Source organism: Manis pentadactyla, chromosome 3 (assembly GCF_030020395.1).
Source record: "Manis pentadactyla isolate mManPen7 chromosome 3, mManPen7.hap1, whole genome shotgun sequence".
Classification (NCBI taxonomy): Eukaryota; Metazoa; Chordata; class Mammalia; order Pholidota; family Manidae; genus Manis; species Manis pentadactyla.
The window spans coordinates 133198823-133213346 of NC_080021.1; the positions used below are offsets into that span (position 1 = coordinate 133198823).

At 44.6% G+C, this 14524-nt stretch overlaps 1 protein-coding gene across 1 annotated transcript in view; it reads left to right on the forward strand.

Annotated features, from left to right (window-relative positions):
• The window catches only part of LOC118922101 (procathepsin L), a 197188-nt gene that overhangs the window by 85440 nt on the left and 97224 nt on the right, over nt 1-14524 (forward strand). The window lies entirely within an intron of this gene.

Sequence of the window (14524 nt, forward strand, 5' to 3'; positions counted from 1 at the left end):
AAAACTCAGTGAAGCATTTCAGGCAGATGACCCTCTAGTTGAAAAAGCTCAGAGGGAGATGAAATTTGCCTGGCCTGAGAGTGCATCAGGAGACACAGCCAGGGCGAGGAATTTTCTCCCTGGTGTCAACCAAGCCAGCAGGCAAGGGCAAGAGCAGGACACAGGGCCTTGCAGGACCATGCCCTGCAGAGCCCATGAGAGTTCTCACTGGGGTGAGCAAGAGTCTGAAGGCAGGGACAGCTGTGGGCCTTTTATCCAACCTCCCCTGGTGACTGTCACCTGTAGCTAGGTTTGAAGCTGCCCCTGTGCTGAGGTTGAGGCTGACCACTGCTGCCCAAGAGTATCTGCTGCTCCCAAGGAGAACAGATGCCCCAGAGGTGGAGCAGAAGAGCCCTCAGCAGATCTCATGCGCCCAAGGAGTCTTGTAGAACAGACAGAGCAACAGTGGTGTGGACGACCGGTCCTGCCCTCTACCTTCTCTGAGTGACGAGCTGGGAGGAGTTTTTCTTAAGGCAGCAGAGCTTCTGCATCCATGGGCGCTTTCTCTGCCCCCTTCAATGCTTGATCCTGGAATTAGTTTCTCAGAGAAGGGTACTGGCACCTCTTAGCTCAGCATCGTCCAATAACCACCCAACACTGGATGCACAGACACCACTTGTTGGAAATATATTTTTTCAGAAAATATAATTTTTCATTTGAAAAATTTTGACTTTTTAACTACTTAGAAAAGCTACAGGCTCTCTCAATGCATAACAGTAACCAAAAGTGCCAACTCATATATTTATGAGTCTTTCCCAAGATGCATGGGCCTCTAGGCACCCAGGACGTGGAAGGAAATGAAGTTAAGAGAAGCTAACTCACCTGGGAGAAGTGGCCCAGCAAGAATCTGGAGGCCACCAGGCCAGGGCAGGTCCATCTTCTCCCTACCCTCAGTGCAGCTTTTGTGTTAAATACAATTTTTGTACAACACAGTTCAGTTCTCTTGGAGTTAGCAACAGCCTCCAGAGGTTAGAGGGCACTGTCCGCAACAAGGCTGTCCCCACTTGAGATGCCAGCCACAAGTTTGGGGACCACCAGGCCACCTACACTTCTGACCAAATAGCTACCAGTTCAGGAGGTTCCCATGACACATCCCCTCCCCCGCCACTTAGTTTCAGTAATTCACTAGAACGACTTCCAGATCTCTGGAAAGCACTATACTTATAAATGTAGTTTTACAGTAAAGGATTTAAATCAGGACCAGACAAATGAAGGTGTCCACAGGGCAGGGTCTGAAGAGTCATAAGCACAGGGTTGCCATGCCCTCTCCCCATGGAATCAGGGTGCATTGCCTGACCGGCTGACACTAGCTTGGTCACCAGCCAGGAAGCTCCACGAAGCTCTGTCCAGAGTTTTTATTGGAGTTTCCTTATGCAGTCATGGTTGATGGAATTATCAGCCACATGACTGAATTCAATCAGCAGCTCCCCTCCTCTCCCTGAGGCCAGGCTGGCTCAAAGCCCCAACCCTCCAGTCACACACCGGGTCATCTTGGGGACCAGCCTCCATGTTGAATCAGCTTATTAGGACGAACCGGTGTGAGCCAAGGGCCTCAGGAGCAACAAACACACTCTGATCACTCCGGAAATTCCTAGGGTTTAGTCTCCCTCCCAGGAACCTGAGACAAAGGCCAGGCAAATGCTTCATTATCCAACAAGCTTCATACTTTGGGACACCATGCTGTAGGAGAGGAAAGGCAGGAGGGTGACATCTCAGCGACTGAGCTGTTGTCTAAGACCATACAGAAGAGAATATTTAAACCAGCTCTGATGCTGGATGAGACTTTAAATAGACCAAATGCTCAAATTAAAAATAACTGTTCACTGGCAGGTCTAAAGTGTCCTACCATCCCACAGACTGCCTCATGAGGAAGATCACAGCAGTTTCGAGGCTGTGAAACTAACTGGCCCCAAGCAAATCTAGCAGAGTTTATGTAAATATGAAAAATAATGTAGCGATGTATATTAAGAAATGAAATGTTTTGATTAGTTGGTTCAGAATCCTTGTGCCAGCTTGGTGGTGCTCTCTCTGCCTGCCGTAAAGCCAGCATCCAGACCAAATGAATAAGGGAACAGCATATGGTGGTCATGGAACCAGTAGCAAAATGATACATCCTGCTTTTTGACCTTTTTTCCGCATTCCAGATATACCACCACCCCTGCATTTTCATAATAGTATGCATTCCTTAGACTGCTCATCATATTTACCTGTCTATAGGTAGCCTCACTTATACCACATTGTATCCTTGTTAGGATATGTCAAGGTCATCTTGGTTGACCTTTGTTGACCAAGATTTAGCAATTTTCCCTCAGTAATATTTACCATCACACCTGAGGGTTTATCTCATACTCTTATCCAATCGTAAGTTGATTGTAACCAGCCCATTCCAGAGCATCACATTTCTGGCCTTATACCTTTGCGCCCTGTGGGAGAACTCAGTCCATGGGCATGATTAACAGTTGCCATTAAAAGAAGCCAGTGTGCACTTCTGGAGGCATGTGTGACTAATGGCAGGCATTTACTACATGCTTAGCTGCCTGGATGGTATGTCCCAAAGCCAGAGCCTTTTAAAACGTTGTTTTCTTGACATTTGATTGTTCAGTTGAAGCCTTTGCATGTCTTTCATCAGTGGGACATGAGTAAAGAATGGGATACTTCAGAATAGGCCTGGGGACCACAGAGAGGCCAGGGCCAGGGAGGAGAGCTCAAACACACTGTTCCTCCCTCCTTGGGCTGATCATGACATGTATGTCTTTCAAGATCTTTAAATGAAACGACAGCTGTTGCCGTGACTCCAGCCTGAGGCTGGACCGGGCACTTAGCTTCAGTCACTCAGCACCCAGCACCTGCCTGCTAAGCTGGCATTTCAGAAGCGCTCCAATGACGGCTCGCCCTAAGTCCACAGGGTGGCGTCAGACACACAGATGGCGTCCCAGCAGCCTGCACCCAGCCACATTTTATCGGCCGCCCACACCACACACAGTTTAGTTAAGATTCTGCCACAGAGCCAGCAGCCGTCCTTGGGAGCAGCCATTCCGAGGGAGGTGTGTTGGCCAGCCACCTGTGGAGTAGGCCAGCCTGCTGCATGAGGCAGCCTGGGGGTTCCATGGTTTCTCTTGGGATGGCCCTGGGTCCTCACCTGTCCTGTGGCAGACATGCCTCAGAGGACAGCAATGTGCTGTGAGCCTGGTAACGTCATCGGAGACTGTGCCAGAAATCAGTGTGGGCCTCAGGGAGCCCTGGGCCAACACCCCACGCGCAGATCCTCTGCCCTGGTAGCCGCAGCCCTCCCGAGGCCCACAGACTCAGCACATCCAGAACAGGAATCCCGAGCCACCTCCGCAAACGCCCCCTCTCTGTGCTTCCAGTGCTGGCGCCACTGTCCACCCAGGAAGCATGGAGACCTTACTTGAAGGGCGTCCTGCCTCAGCCCCCAGCAGCCCATCAACAAGCTCAGCCCTCTGCCCTCTGACCTTCCTCAGCTCTCTCCGCCTCTCTCCATCCCAGTGCCCTCGTCCAAATGGCAACATCTTGTAAGACCCAACGGCCTTATTCCGGTTTGCGCTTCCCCCCAGTGAGGAGACGAAGGCCACGGCAGATCGATGCAACAAGCAAGAGGTTTATTATTATTCCAGCTAGCTGGGGTCCAAGTGTCTGCCCAACACAGTGGGTTTCAACAAGGACCCCGAGCACTCAGAACCAAGGGTTTATATAGCATTTTCAAAGCACTTAACTCATAGTAATTTCCCACAGCTATACATTATTCTTGCAAGACATACATCCTGGGGTTAGGCAAGAGCAGGATAAGACCATTCCTCAATTGTCAGGGCGGTTCCGCACGATAAGCTTGGTATGTAGGATTTACTGACCAAGGTTAGCTGACCAAGGGTCTCCACTGCCTTATTCCGGTGTTCATGATTGATTATCTTGTTTTTCTTGGCCTTACCCAGTTCCAGTTCACACACACTCAGGAAATGGCTTTTAGGCCCTTAAGATGGCTACTCTTATGCTAACCTATTTTTATTCTTACATTTAACCTATTTCTATTCTTACAATCTCTCTCCTGAGGAAGCCGTTCTCCTGGCTGGCCCGTCACGTCCACTGCCCCACCTGACCGCCACACTAGTCCAGGGTGATTTTTTAAACACAAATCATGTCAGCACCCTGAAGAAAGCCCTCCAACAAACCCTTCTGGCCCAGGACACAGACCCACACTCAGGCTCGGGCCTGAGCTTTGGCCCCGCCTGTGCCTCCGGCCACCATCCCCCGGACCCTGACCAACCAGCCCTGCTGGCTCTCCCCTCTCCGTGCCCCTCTTCCCTCTGGACAGCGTCCCTGCTCTTGCCTCTGCCTGCCTGGGGCCTTCCCGCACCACCCCTTTCTTTTATTCTGATAAAATACACACAACATGGAATTTCCCATTTTCACCACTTTCAGTACACAGTTCAGTGGCATTAAATACATTCACATTATTGTGCAGAAGTGAAGAACCCTTCATGAATTTGCACAGGGATTATGCTAATCTCTGTACTGTTCCAATGCTAGACCCCGTGCTGCTGAAGCGAGCATGCCCTCCTTTGACTATAAAGTCTGATGTGTCCTGCAGACCTCAGTTTAAAAGCCACTTACTGAGGGAAGCCTTCCAAGAGCAGACAGACCCTGTCACACATCCCCTTGGCTGCACAGCGCCCAGCATCAGTGATGTGACTATTTGCCTGGTATCTGTCTGCCTCATCAGACCGTGAGCTCCCGGGGTAGCACTCAGGGCCTGGGGGAGCGCTAGGCACATGGTAGGAGCTCCGCGCATTCCAGGTAAATGCTGGCTGAATGGCTGGAGGAAGAAATGCGGTTCTACCTGCAAGAAGACCGCCTCTAGCATGATTGCAGAAAACCGTGCAGTTCTGCATTCCAGAGTAGGAATTGCTTCACCTTTGGAAAACTGAAACCAAGAGTGAAGACTTTTTTTCCTTTTCTCAAGCAGAAGAATTATTAATTCAGACTTTACTTGTCTTTGCCTGAAAAAAGGAAAACACCTGGTGCTCACTCTGATGGCACATGCGCTAAAATTGGAACAACACAGAGATTAGCATGGGTAAATTGTTTTTCTCTCCTTGCTTATTTTTTTAATTTGTTGTGTTTTTTTAAGTAAAGAAGCTGCTGGAGACTGGAAATATTACAATTTTAACTGGTGGTCCTGGAGTCCTACTCGTCCTATACTGCCCCCAAAAAACACAAACACAACTGTCAACTGGACAGTTTGCCAAAATGCAGATGCTTCGTTACTGTGTCAATAACATTCCAGCTGATTTCTATTTAAATGTGAAAGTCATCAGAATATTCTACCCATATTCAGCTGACGGCAGAAACCTTTATATAAAATGTCTACATCGTCCTCAGAATTCATCCTTCAGTGAATGTTCTATGGCTGTTCATTGTGATTACAAACGTTAATTGGTTAGATACAAATAGGATCTCATATATATCTGTATGATAAGCAATTAGTAATTTTCAGCATCTAAATCACAATCTAATTTATACTATTTTTTGTGTGCATATTTTATCTTCTCATTTAGACTATGTGTGCTTGAGGTATATGTATGTGAATTAATACAGTATACTTTAAAACAGTATCTGGTAAATGATCTTGAACCTCAAAAGAGTAAAAAGAGACAGGACAAAGATGTTTCCATTTAAATTACTACTGCAACTTCAAAAGACAGAGAGCAGAAATTTATAAAGTTTCTGAAAGAAAAAATTATTTTTTCTGTTGGGGGAACATTGTGTATTTTCCTCGGTCCTTGACCCCGACGCAACAAAGAACTGAAGGGCAGAGACACAGTGAAGCATAGTAAAAGTTTTATTTAAAGTAACTTAGAGAAGTGCAGCAGGCCACCTCAGCAAGGAGAGGTGCCCTGAAAAGTTGGAGAGAGAAAGGCTAAGATTAAAAGGTTAAGTGCCTAGGAAGTGCCGGTGACCTCAGAGAGAGGAGCACCCCGAAAGTTTGGGGGTACCCCCTTTGAAGGATTCCTTAGGAATGTGACTAAGTCCTGGGGGTGCAGATCTGTTAATTGGTCTTTGAATACTTAGAATTAACTGAACACAAAGAAGTTCCTGCTCAGATTTCTCCCTGGGATGCCCGCGACCTGGTCTGGGAGCAGATCACACAGGCTGCCAGCCCAGCCCCCAAGGTGGGCTGAGTTATTGTCTGTTTGCTAAAGAGTAAGTTAAGAATCTTAAATTTTTAACTTCCTGCATATTAAAATACAATTATTAAAATGAATCCTTCCTACCTTTCACTACGTTGTTTATGGTTGGGCCTGCATGGGCCTGCATGCTCAATTAGTTGCCTAGGTTACAAACTACTTAATTAGGGCTGGAAGGAGAAAAAAACAGCATGTAGGTGAAGGTAAAGAAAATAAGCTGGGTTAAAGGAAACACAAAAGAGCACAGAATAAAACACCCAACATATAAAGAATGGAGGAGGAGGAATAAGAAGGGAGAGAAATAAAGAACCACCAGACAGTGTCTATAATAGCTCAAGAAGCGAGTTAAGTTAGGCAGTAAGATACTAAAGAAACTAACCTTGAACCTTTGGTAACCACGAATCTAAAGCCTGCAATGGCAATAAGTACATATCTTTCAATAATCACCCTAAATGTAAATGGACTGAATGCACCAATCAAAAGACACAGAATAATAGAATGGATAAAAAAGCAAGACCCATCTATATGCTGCTTACAAGAGAATCACCTCAAACCCAAAGACATGCACAGACTAAAAGTCAAGAGATGGAAAAAGATATTTCATGCAAACAAATGGGAGAAAAAAGCAGCTGTTGCAGCACTAGTATCAGACTAAATACACTTCAAAACAAAGAAAGTAACAAGAGATAAAGAAAGACATTACATAATGATAAAGGGCTCAGTCCAACAAGAGGATATAACCATTATAAATATATCTGCACCCAACACAGGAGCACCAGAACATGTGAAACAAATACTAACAGAACTAAAGGAGGAAATAGAATGCAATGCATTCATTTTAGGAGACGTCAACACACCACTCACTCCAAAGGATAGATCCACCAAACAGCAAATAAGGACACAGAGGCACTCAACAACACACTAGAACAGATGGACCTAATAGACATCTATAGAACTCTACATCCAAAAGCAACAGGATACACATTCTTCTCAAGTGCACGCGGAACATTCTCCAGAATAGACCACATACCAGGCCACAAAAAGAGCCTCAGTAAATTAAAAAAGATTGAAATTCTACCAACCAACTTTTCAGACCACAAAGGAATAAAACTAGAAATAAATTGTACAAAGAAAGCAAAAAGGCCCACAAACACATGGAGGCTTAACAACATGCTCCTAAATAATCAATGGATCAATGACCAAATTAAAATAGAGATCAAGCAATATATGGAAACAAATGACAACAACAACACAAAGCCCCAACTTCTGTGACATGCAGAGAAAGCAGTTTTAAGAGAAAAGTACATGGCAATCCAGGCATATTTAAAGAAGGAAGAACAATCCCAAATGAACAGTCTAACATCACAATGATCAAAATTGGAAAAAGAAGAACAAATGAGGCCAAAAGTCAGCAGAAGGAGGGACATAATAAAGATCAGAGAAGAAATAAATAAAATTGAGAAGAATAAAACAATAGAAAAAATCAATGAAACCAAGAGCTGGTTCTTTGAGAAAATAAACAAAATAGATGAGCCTCTAGCCAGACTTATTAAGAGAAAAAGAGAATCAACACACATCAGCAGAATGAGAAACGAGAAAGGAAACATCATGACAGACCCCACAGAAATACAAAGAATTATTAGAGGCCACTATGAAAACCTATATGCTAACAAGTTGGAAAACCTAGAAGAAATGGACAACTTCTTAGAAAAATACAACCTTCCAAGACGGACCAAGAAAGAAACACAAAATCTAAACAAACCAATTACCAGCAAAGAAATTGAAGCAGTAATCAAAAAACTACCCAAGAACAAAACCCCCGGGCCAGATGGATTTACCTCGGAATTTTATCAGACATACAGAGAAGATAAAGTGGGGGGGATCTCACTCCCCAACTTCAAGCTCTACTACAAAACCACAGTAATCAAGACAATTTGGTACTGGCACAAGAACAGAGCCACAGACCAGTAGAACAGAATAGAGACTCTAAACATTAACCCAAACATATATGGTCAATTAATATTTGATAAAGAAGCCATGGACATACAATGGGGAAATGACAGTCTCTTCAACACATGGTGCTGGCAAAACTGGACAGCTACATGTAAGAGAATGAAACTGGATCACTGTCTAACCCCATACACAAAAGTAAATTCAAAATGGTCAAAGACCTGAATGTAAGTCATGAAACCATGAAACTCTTAGAAAAAAACATAGGCAAAAATCTCTTGGATATAAACATGAGTGACTTCTTCATGAACATATCTCCCCAGGCAAGGAAAACAAAAGCAAAAATGAACAAGTGAGACTATATCAAGCTGAAAAGCTTCAGTACAGCAAAGGACACCACCAATAGAACAAAAAGGTACCCTACAGTATGGGAGAATATATTCATAAATGACAGATCCAATAAAGGGTTGACATCCAAAATATATAAAGAGCTCATGCACTTCAACAAACAAAAAGCAAATAATCCAATTAAAAAATGGGCAGTGGAGCTGAATAGACAGTTCTCTAAAGAAGAAATTCAGAAAGCCAACAGACATGTGAAAAGATGCTCCACATCGCTAATCATCAGAGAAATGCAAATTAAAACCACAATGAGATATCACCTCACACCAGTAAGGATGGCTATCATCGAAAAGACAAACAACAACAAATGCTTGCGAGTTTGTGGAGAAAGGGGAACCCTCCTACACTGCTGATGGGAATGTAAATTAGTTCAACCATTGTGGAAAGCAGCATGGAGATTCTTCAAAATGCTCAAAATAGAAATACCATTTTTCCCAGGAATTCCACGTCTAGGAATTTACCCTAAGAATGCAGCACTCCAGTTTGAAAAAGACAGATGCACCCCTATGTTTATCGTAGCACTATTTACAGTAGCCAAGAAATGGAAGCGGCCTAAGTGTCCATCAGTAGATGAATGGATAAAGAAGATGCGGTACATATACACAATGGAATATTGCTCAGCTATAAGAAGAGGACAAGTCCTGCCATTTGCAACAACATGGATGGAGCTAGAGGGTATTATGCTCAGTGAAATAAGCCAGGCGGAGAAAGACATGTACCAAATGATTTCACTCATACATGGAGTATAAGAACAAAGAAAAACTGAAGTAACAAAACAGCAGCAGAATCACAGAACCCACAAATGGACTAACAGTTACCAAAGGGAAAGGGACTGGGGAGGATGGGTGGGAAGGAAGGGATAAGGGCAGGGGAAAAAGAAAGGGGGCATTACGATTAGCATATATAATATGGGGGGTCATGGGGAGGGCTGTGCAACACAGAGAAGACAAGTAGTGATTCTATAGCATCTTAATACACTGATGGACAGTGACTGTAATGGAGTTTGTGGGGGGGACTTGGTGAAGGGGGGAGCCTCGTAAACATAATGTTCTTCATGTAATTGTAGATTAATGATAACAAAATTGAAAAAAAAGAAGAAATTAAGCTGGGCCTGCAGGATTAACACAGTAAAGCCATGGGCTATGCTGAGGTATCCTCCTTTATCTGGGGAGTACTCAAACTTTCCAGGCCAAATTGCTCTTGACTTTTTTAGCTTTAATTGATTAACTCTGGGTTCTTATTAGTGAACTTTCTGGGCTTTTTCTCTTTCCACCCTACTCATATCTATTTTCCTGCCTAACAGTGCTAAAAAACAAAATAAATCTGCCATTTGCAACAGCATAAATGGTTCTTGAGGGTATTATGCTCAATGAAATATGCCAGGTGGAGAAAGACAAATCCATATGATTTCACTTATTTGTGGAATATGAAAACAAAGCAAAACAGAAGGAACAAAACAGCATTAGACTCACAGACACTGAGAAGGGCCTGGTGGTTACCATGGTGGATGGGTTGGGGTGAGTGGCAGCGGTGGGGAGGGTGAAAAAGGGGAACAATAATTGGAAATCACAATATAAGTTGATCACAGAGACTACTGAACCACTGTGATGTACATTTGAAACAAACGTAAGATTGTATTGTAAGACCCAACGGCCTTATTCCGGTCTGCACTTCCCCCCCAGTGAGGAGACGAAGACCACGGCGGATCGATGCAACAAGCAAGAGGTTTATTGTTATTCCAGCTAGCTGGGGTCCAAGTGTCTGCCAGACACAGCGGGTTTCAACAAGGACCCCGAGCACTCAGAGCCAAGGGTTTATATAGAATTTTCAAAGCACTTAACTCATAGTAATTTTCCACAGCTATACATTATTCTCGCAAGACATACATCCTGGGGTTAGGCAAGAGCAGGATAAGACCATTCTTCAATTGTCAGGGCGGTTCCGCACGATAAGCTTGGTATGTAGGATTAACTGACCAAGGTTAGCTGACCAAGGGTCACCGCTGCCTTCTTCTAGTGTTCATAATTGATTATCTTGTTTTTCTCGGCCTTAGTCAGTTCCAGTTCACACATACTCAGGAAATGGCTTTTGGGCCCTTAAGATGGCTAGTCTTATGCTAACCTATTTCTATTCTTACATTTAACCTATTTCTATTCTTACAGTATATTATTGACACTTTAATTCAAAAAAAAGGAAATCACCTAGTGGTCTTTAAATATATGTTTTCCTTTGATTCTGTTTATCACTGGAATCTTGAAAATTTGAAAAACTTGAACCTAGACTCAGGCCTCTGCAGCAGTCTGTAATTTCTGCAAACTCATTCAAAGTAGAGCTTATTTTGCATAAACCTGTAAGACACTTGGCTTGAGCCTGACCCACCCCACCTGCATAGAAGCCCCTACCACCTTAGGGCTGATGGTGGGGTCTGGAGATGGCTTTCCCTGGAACCTGGGGTGAATTTGCATCCACTCAATGCATGGGGAACTGGTCATACCCACCTCCAGGAAGCCCTGCGATGGGCCAGTCAGGATGGATCCGGCATTCATGCAGCCAAGGATGCCAGCTCTGACTTATGTCAAGAACAGGTGGCATTTACATGACCCTTCACACATTATGTGTCATGCAGAACACTAGGAGCTCGGGACCAGCCTCTGCATTGATGCATCCTAACTGTAGAGATGAGGGGGACACTCACAGGTCAAGCAGCTGGCCCCAGACCGCTGAGCTGAGGCCAGGCCACACTGGGCATCTGACTTGGATGCCGGAACCTTCACTCTTCCCCACTCCATGTTGTTCCATGTTCCATTGCGTTTCTAGAGGCAACTTCTATTGTAATGGCACCCTTAAAGTGGGACAAATAAAGATCCTCTGGTCACTTCGCATAATGGGGGAAGCCAAGGAAGATAAAAAGAAATGTGGCCTGTGATTACAAGGCCCTTTAATGAGAGTGAACACTTAGCACTTGATTGCACACTCTGTGGTTATGCAGTGTATGTCCACCAATTGTCTCATCAAAAGTCTGACGGGAGGTGTCCCATGATGACCAAGGCTGCCTGGTAACACACAAAACCCTAAAAGGGCTGGGCCTGTGAGCCGTTCCCCAGCTCTGCCTCCACTGTGGAGAGTGTCCTTGTGCAGACACAGCCAGGGAGCTGCCTCCTGTCCACAGAGGTTCACTTCACCTTGGACGAAAAGCTAGGAAGCCCTCTGCCTCCAAGTGTAGCCTCTAGTAAGCTGGGTCCTTGGGTTTCCTCTAAACCCTGCCTGTCCCCACCCTCTTCATGCCGACCTTGCTGAACAGTCATTAATCTCTTGGATCAAAGTGAGAATGAGATGCATAATCCTACCACTGCAGGATCAGAGCTCAGGTAACACCCTGGCTCTTGGCTAGGAGGCGATGAAAGGGAGAGAAGTGCGGTTCCTGAGGTCACAGACCAACCTTCTGACAACTGTCCCCTCACCACTGATGCCCATGGCCAGCCTGGGACCACTGGGCCAAAGCCAAAGCTTCCAGTGACCAAAAATGTCCCTCAGCCTGGCATTTCCCATCTCCCCATGAGGTTTTCCTTTTTTGCATCTACAAATCTGCCTTTCATCACCTCTGCCACACAATCCCCTCAGCACCGTGCTCCCAGTGACCCTCACCTCCTCTTCCCTTGGCCACGGCTGTTTCCTGTCATGTGACTGTCAAGCTCCAGCTGGAGCACAGTGCAGGTGACTTAGTGATGCGTGCACACTTCCCCCAAAACTTTCATCATCTACCTTCATTTTAGGATTTTCCAAAGCTCCTCGTTTGAAAAAGAAATCTTCCCAGGATTCCTTCCTCCTACTTGGGAGACCTTGCCTTCCACTGAATTCTGAATGGCCCTCAAACTGTTTGGGGGGTGGAGGGGGTGTTGGATGTAATTTTTGTGATTTTAAAAAATCATCATCATTATTATTATTATTAAGCATTGATATCCACTCCAATCCTTACTTACAAAATTCTCTCTCTTGACATAAATACCTTCTGTTTTTGTATTCTTGGTAATCAGTGGTTTCACTGTTGAATTTTAACTTTGTCAGCTTAAGAGTAGTTTCACTGACTGTATATTACCATCCATACCTGCTCATTTTTGCCCTCAGCTGTGTGTTTTTTAGTCCCGGTCCTCACACAAGGGCCCCCTGAGCATGTAAAAGGCATCGGGAACCAAGAACATGCCTGTGGTCAGGGATAGCAATGCCCCAGAGGCAAGGGTGGGTCCTGGCTTTGCAGCATTTATTCCCATCCTTTAATTTTTCCTTGCTTTTCAGAGAAAACAGAGGCCCTGAGTGAATTGTCAGTGGTTGTAGAGAAATACTGATGACTTCTTTGAGGGGAAATCCTTACATACCCATTATCAGGTGCTTACCTGTTTCAAGCACTTATAGCTTAAACCATTCTACTCTTAAAATTATTCACAACCATGTATTTTGAAGAGATCATTTTAACAAGCTTCCTGTTGAAATTGTGGAGGGAGCAGAAAGGCTGGAAAAGCAGCATGGAAGGCTAGCACACTGAGTTAGGAACAGTTGCGTGGCTTTCTTTCCGCTGATCCTGGAAGGGCTAAGCTGGGGCTGCAAGCAGGACATCTTGCTGGGAATTAAATTTCTTAGAGCGCTGAGTATTAAGCAAAAAGGAGGATTGCAGTGCATTTATCTCTGTGATCAGTGTGTGTAGGAGGGTTTGTGTCTTGTGATAACAAGCAGCCGTAACCAGTTCTGAAAGCCAAAGGTGCCCGTGTGCACGGGAGGCCAGCTGGGAAGACAGCTGTGGTGATGGGCACAGAGGCGTCAGAGACACTGTCACTGGGAGAGCACCAGACTGACTGCTTGCTGCTTCAAAGGCACAGAAGAGAAAATGATTTAGAAGGACCTGAAATCTAGTTTAGAAGAGTAAAATGAGTATAATAAGGCCAACATGCAACTGGTTAGAGGCTAAGACCTGTTCCCAGAAAAGAGCTCACAGGTTCCTTCTATTTCTTTCTCACACTGTCATTTGGACAAGGGGCTCCTCAGCCTTTGTGCCTTTCTATGAAGAATTCCCAGAAAGTAACCTTATCATGATCTTTCATTCTTATTCAGTGGTTTGTTCCGGTGTCACCCACCATGGCTATAGAAAACCTATTCTGAACATGGACAGACTTCATATTTATTTGAGGTCCAAAACTGGAATGGGAAAGCTAGAAATTATTAATATAGCATAATTTGCATTTTTTTAGTATCAAGTCTAGATATGTTTCAATTTAAACAATGATTTATACACAGCATTTGAAACTAATTTCGAGTGTAATACACAGTGGAAGGCAATGTCCTGGCACCAGTGGGCATCCGTGTCTCATTCTCAGCCTAGGGGCAGCATGTGCCAATTTTCATCATATTTACCTATAGGTTGTTTTATAGGTAACTTTGATCAGATCAAGGAAGCTCCAGTCTCCTCCTAATTTGATTAAACTTTGGCAATGGACATATGACTAGAATCACAATTCATGATTTCACCACCTGCGCATAGCTTGAAACATTCACCAGGCTATTGCCTTCTGCTATGAATGTCCCTTATCTAATTTTCCAGAAAAATCATGCCAGGTCTACACATGAAAGACTATGTGTAGGAAGTCGTCAGTTTTCAAATGGACTGATCTTCAAGCGTGCCTTTGTTAGTTCTTTGCAAATTACAAGACTTTTTCACATGGAAGCTTAATTATGCTTTGTGCTCAATTATATAGGTTAACAACAATGCTTATGTAATCCACCTGGTGCATGAGGTATGGTCTGCGATGGTGGTGAGGTTTCCAGGAGACGTGGAAGGGAGAACAGAAGAAGTCCGGCTACCCAACGGCTACAGCTATGTGTGGGGAACAAGCACTCGCCCTCAGACTCCCGGGGAGCCGGCACACTGTGAATCAGGGCTC